The sequence below is a fragment of the Cryptomeria japonica genome, chromosome 4, assembly GCF_030272615.1.
Source record: "Cryptomeria japonica chromosome 4, Sugi_1.0, whole genome shotgun sequence".
Taxonomy (NCBI): Eukaryota; Viridiplantae; Streptophyta; class Pinopsida; order Cupressales; family Cupressaceae; genus Cryptomeria; species Cryptomeria japonica.
The window spans coordinates 69,755,083-69,760,833 of NC_081408.1; the positions used below are offsets into that span (position 1 = coordinate 69,755,083).

General features: G+C 32.1%; 1 long non-coding RNA gene across 1 annotated transcript; it reads right to left on the reverse strand.

The window, feature by feature from the left end:
• Positions 1–274: 274 nt before the first annotated feature.
• Positions 275–2,260, reverse strand: LOC131077869 (uncharacterized). Its single transcript, XR_009372114.1, has 2 exons — positions 1,301–2,260; positions 275–803 (listed from the first exon to the last, which is right to left on the reverse strand). It is a non-coding gene; the product is annotated as an uncharacterized LOC131077869 (long non-coding RNA).
• Between the last annotated feature and the right edge of the window lie 3,491 nt (positions 2,261–5,751).

Here is a 5,751-nt window from a genome sequence, read left to right on the forward strand (position 1 = left end):
TTAAAAATATAATTGACATTCTAATATAATTTAACATTTCAGCTATAGCTATATATTTCAAAGGATTTTGGAAATGATTAAAACTTCTATGAGATTGCTGATTTAGAGTCATTATAGGGTTCCGATATATGCAAATTAGATAAATTTATTTTATCCCCAAGAATTAAACAATTTACATACAACAGGTTCATTAAACTCCCCAACAGTCAAAACAATTTACACAGAAAAGATACATAAATCTCTGATCAATAAAGATAGTCTAAGAGAGTGGAAATTGAAATCAACCATTAGATTACATCGCTCAGAAGTAATTGCAAACCAAGTCTTATACAGAGACACGCCAAAAAAAATAATGGGATAGTTCTTCCAGAAATGCCACTCTGTCATCAAGGAGTCAAAACCATGCCCCTAATCTGCCGCCCTATTCATCAAAACTAATTTGCATAAGGCACTTTCCTTACTCTCAATATTGCCAAAACCAAATGTTATTCTTATTAAATTCCAAAAGCGATACATTATTATTCTCCATGTTTGACAGAGAGAATTTCTTATGTTTAAAGAGACAGAACCTCCAAATATCCATTTAGAGATCAAGTTTTGAGTCCCATCGATGAACGTTTAGCAACATTATTTGCAGATTCGAAGCCACTAACGGCTCAATTTTTTGGGCCAAGACTCATCTTTCCATTCCTTGAAGGATATATCTGACCTGTAAAACATTCTGAGCGAGCTGAAATAAGAAATCTATCACCAGCAATCATTCTCAAGCTTCTTATGCGGTCTTCTCAACTAATATTTTTTTCCTGGAAGGCCACAAAACATGTAAGTTTGTTTAGTATTTACTACATTTTATTTTAGTACATAAAAGACAAACCCTCTTAAGCATAAACAATAAAGGAAAGACCTACCACTAATCACAGCCTTTCTGTATATCTATCATAATATATTACAAGCATTTTCATATGGAAGTGTCTATCCAACATTTTATGTATATATCGCAGGACACACACTGCACTGAAAAGCTGGGAGCAAAAAATTGCAGGACGCACACCTCACCATAAGCTGAGGAGTTTCCAAACCCCCAAAACCCTATGAACTTGTAAGATTTTGACACAAGAAAAAAACAGTAAATGCAAACTAAATACATCGTCATTAATTCAGTAAAATTGTTCGAGAAAAATTTCATTGGAAGCTCAGTCAGAAAATACGAATTCAAAACATCTTGCAGATCATCAAGAAACCAAACAATTTAGCTTAGAAAAACTCCAAATCCAATATTCAGTTGAACTAGATTCTTGACCTGGAAAGTCCCAAGGCTTGCATTTGTAAATATGTAAATATCCACCTCAGGAATCAAATCCAGTTTTTCCTTAATACCACTGTATTTTTCTCTTCAAATAGTGAAAATACGAGCTAAGCTGTTCTTCACTGGGACAATGACAATGGACCATTCAATTTTTTTTCCAAATAATAAGACCTTTATTATAAATAAATTCATATACAAATTAAATATATATCAAAAGAATTTAATATTTTATATAAGTTTTAACCATAAATACAGCGACGAGACCATCGAAATGAAACCCTAATTTCTAAAATTTAACCATAAATACAGCCATACGGCCATTAAATTGAAACCCTAAGGCAAACCCGGGATGACAGAGTTATAAAATCCAGTTTGAAAGTAAAACGCATAAACACGAAATCTTCTGTCAGTGGAAGCATATGTTAGAAACAAACGACTGAAACGCAACTCTCAATTCGCCAAACTCTTTTGCTTTTACTGCGTTTGCGTTTTCTGTTGTTTCGGGCAGTGTGAGCGATTCGCCTTCAAGAGAATATAGATGGATCTCGATTTCCCACAGATATTCATTTAGTCAAAGCTTTAAATTGTCTTTCTTCCCGAAAAAAGAAAGAGTATTTTGACTCAGCTTACAACTGAGGATCGCATAGATTTGGAACCAAATTCCAAAACAAAATGGAACAATTCCCGTGATCTACAGGTGGCAGAATGGAATGCATTCAGAGAGCTATGTGTGCGGATTTAGTTTAATTGCAGAAGATTTTTCCACAACCGATCGGGCAAGATCTTGACTGAACATTAAAAATGAGATCGCCACGATTTCGAACCAAATTCCAACATAAAACGGATTGCGCAACAATTGCGGTGAAGTACAGGTGGCAGAACTGAATGCAACGGGACAGGATCCGGTGTTAAATTGCAGAATTCTTTTTCACGACCGGCAAGATCACCAGGGTTTCAAACACAAAAGGGCACAATTTCGGTGATTCGCAGGTGGCAGAACAGAATGCATTTAAAGAATGGATTTAGTTTGACTCAGCTTACAACTGAGGATAGCATGGATTTGGAACCAAATTCCAACACAAAATGGAACAATTCCCCTGATCTACAGGTGGCAGAATGGAATGCATTCAGAGAGCTGTGTTTGCAAATTTAGTTTAATTGCAGAAGATTTTTCCACATCCGCTCGGGCAAGATCTTGACTGAACATAAAAATGAGATCGCCACGATTTCGAACCAAATTCCAACATAAAACGGATTGGAAAACAATTGCGGTGAACTACAGGTGGCAGAACGGAATCCAACGGAATAGGATCCGTTGTTTAGTTGCAAAATTCTTTTTCACGACCGATCTGGCAAGATCACAACGGTTTTAAAGAACGGTTTTGGCGTGATATGGAGGGCATTGGAATTGCAGGTGTGAGTACACGGCTATGGAAGGACTGGAATGAAACTTCAATTAAAATGGAGGCCGTAATAGAACTTATAATAGAGGCCGTATTTTTAATTTGGAAGTTTATTTTTTAATTACTATTTGTTAAAAAATTATATCTATATTATAATATATTAATTATAAAGAGAAATTATATTAATATTTATGTTATTTTTTTTTTTCTTAAAAAACAAATTATCTCTATATATTTCTAGGGTGGTATTTATGCATAATAGTTCTTAGTATTTCTAAGGAACAAATAGGTCATTTTATTTGTTGTATTTCCATTTTTTCAATAGTTATATATTTGTATAACTATTTCAGAGGAATAGAATATATGTAAAGTATGTGGAAAGATCTCAAAATTTATTATATTATTATATTTTATTTAATATCGAATTATTATTAGGATATAATCATATTAGTACGTTTTAATATATTTTATTTTAATTTTTTTAATAAACTTTTTATAAGATAAAAAAGATTTAAGTATCAAATTATTATTATATTTTTATATTTTCAAAAAACAATTATTAAGCAAAAGAACTTGGAGAATGAAATTGAAGCCATGTTGGGGAATTGGATCCCACCCTTAGTAGATCTCAGATTAATATTACTTATTTGAAATTAATAGGAATTTTATAGATAAAAATGTTAAGTTTGCCCAAATGTTTTTTTTTGTTTGGGTTTTGGTCTCTTAAAACTTGTTTTAGTCTAATTAAAAATATATATATATTAAAAATACATTATTATTATTATTTTATATAATCTATTAAACAATTTCTTAAGTTTTACATAAAATGTAATTGTTTAGGCAATGAAACCAAATTGTTAGGGGTTTGAAACTTGAAGACAAAAATAACAACACTATAATTTGACTTTCTCACCATGACAATATTCAGAATTATATAAATTTAATTTTATAATTATTAACAAAGCTATAATTCTTATTATTTATTATAATCCTTAAAAACATTATAATTATTATTAGAATTAGATTTAGGACTGCAACAATTATAATGATTAGAATTATAATTGAAAAATAATTTAATATTACATTTATTATTACAATTACAATTATATAATATAAATTACAATAATATAATTTAAGGTAAAATTAGATTTTAATATTTTTACAAATTTATAATTAACTAAGACATATTTAACAAAATATAATAAATTTCTTAGAATAAGAATTATTATTACATCTAGTATAATTCCTGTAAAAATGCCATAGAGAAACTAACCAAGTAAGAAAATAGAGATATATATATATTTAAACTAATACAACATATATAACTCTTGATAACTATTTACATTTAGTTAAGTATTAACATATGAACATAAATATGCCAACAAAAATATCTTACATCACACAGATTCACTTTCCCTAGGTTATCTCAATGTTATTACTTAGGATAACACTAAGAGCATGAACACAAATAACATCATAAGAAATCTACCATATCCTATTCATTTAACAGTTCTAACATTCATCTCTTTCAAGAACATAGGAAAACATCTCTTTCAATATTACTAACATGCTATTATAACCCAATCACCATTAGTATCTTAGATTCATTTTAATTCACCAAATCCAAATGTTCCTACCCCATAATTTCATTATCTAGAATAAAAATCATAAAATAATAGCATCCATTTAAGTATGATCAATAAGAGTACATCATCTATTACCAACAAGAACCATAAGAATAAACTGATAACTTAATGATGAACAAATAGTACCAAACCAGTACTAAGAGAGGGGGGGTGAATCAGTATAGGCAAAAACACAACCTTAAACTGGTTTGACAACTAACACTTATGCACTGATAGACAAACAGTAGCATCGGTCCTTCAATAGAGTTCAACCGACAAAACCCAGTGTAACTGAGACAAGCAAAGACCAGTTGACACTTATCTTCTCATATAATCTAACTTTCATTCCCATTTCACCCTAATGCATGAACAGGCAATCTACCATCAAAGATGTACATATTACAGCAAGATCAACATGCATCACCACTTAATCAGAGAACAATCGTAACGTCACATGAAGAAAGCATCACACATGACACACATATTTTTCATGTGGAAACCCAACTAGGAAAAACCACAGTGGGGATGAATACCCACAAGCTTGTTTTTGAACTCTTTGGAAGTTTGCTCTGTTAGGAGCCTTGTCCGGTTAAAGACAGATACAATAGGTTCTATTAGGAACCAATCCTATGAGGGATCACCCGGTTAAGGGTTAAACCCTGTTAAGGGTACCTTGTTAGAGGATTTCCAGAACTCAATAGCTAAAGGATATCAATGACTCAGTAGCTTCAAGTTACCCTGTTAGAGGATTTTCAACAAGCCGGTTAAGACTACCCTATTAGGGGATTTTCAACAAGCCGGTTAAGGCTACCCTGTTAGGGGATTTCACAACAGTTGAAGTGGTTAAAGATCAACAGGTATATCAATGACCTAATAATAGCACTCAATGCCAATGCAGATTCGCTTAAGCTCCTCTTCACCTTCTGCACTTACACTCTACAGATATAACTTCTCTCCTCTGGTTTGGCAAGAATCACGTATCTCTTCTCTTAGATACACACACACAATTTTTGCCAACAACTTCTGAAAGAATAACAACATCAACCTTATAAGACAAAAGATAGGTTGGTAGCATAAACCCTAAACCCTAGACCTATTAGGTTAAGGAATTCAAACGGTTCAATCTTGACCGCTAATCATACTATATTGAATGCAACACTCTTGATCCAATCTCAAGACATTCTCCATCATTCATTTTCTACCAATTTCATGGCGGCTGATAATTCATCACACGTTATCACCATTTATAGACTTCACACATTCCTGATGTAGATAGGAACACTCTTCTTTATGCAAGATCCTTCATGCGCACAAGGCTTATGTGGCAACACTATCTATTCTTCGTTATCATGCTAACTTCATCACATAAAGTCTCCTTGAAGCACTCCAACTGGAAACCCTGAAGTTGAAACCACCA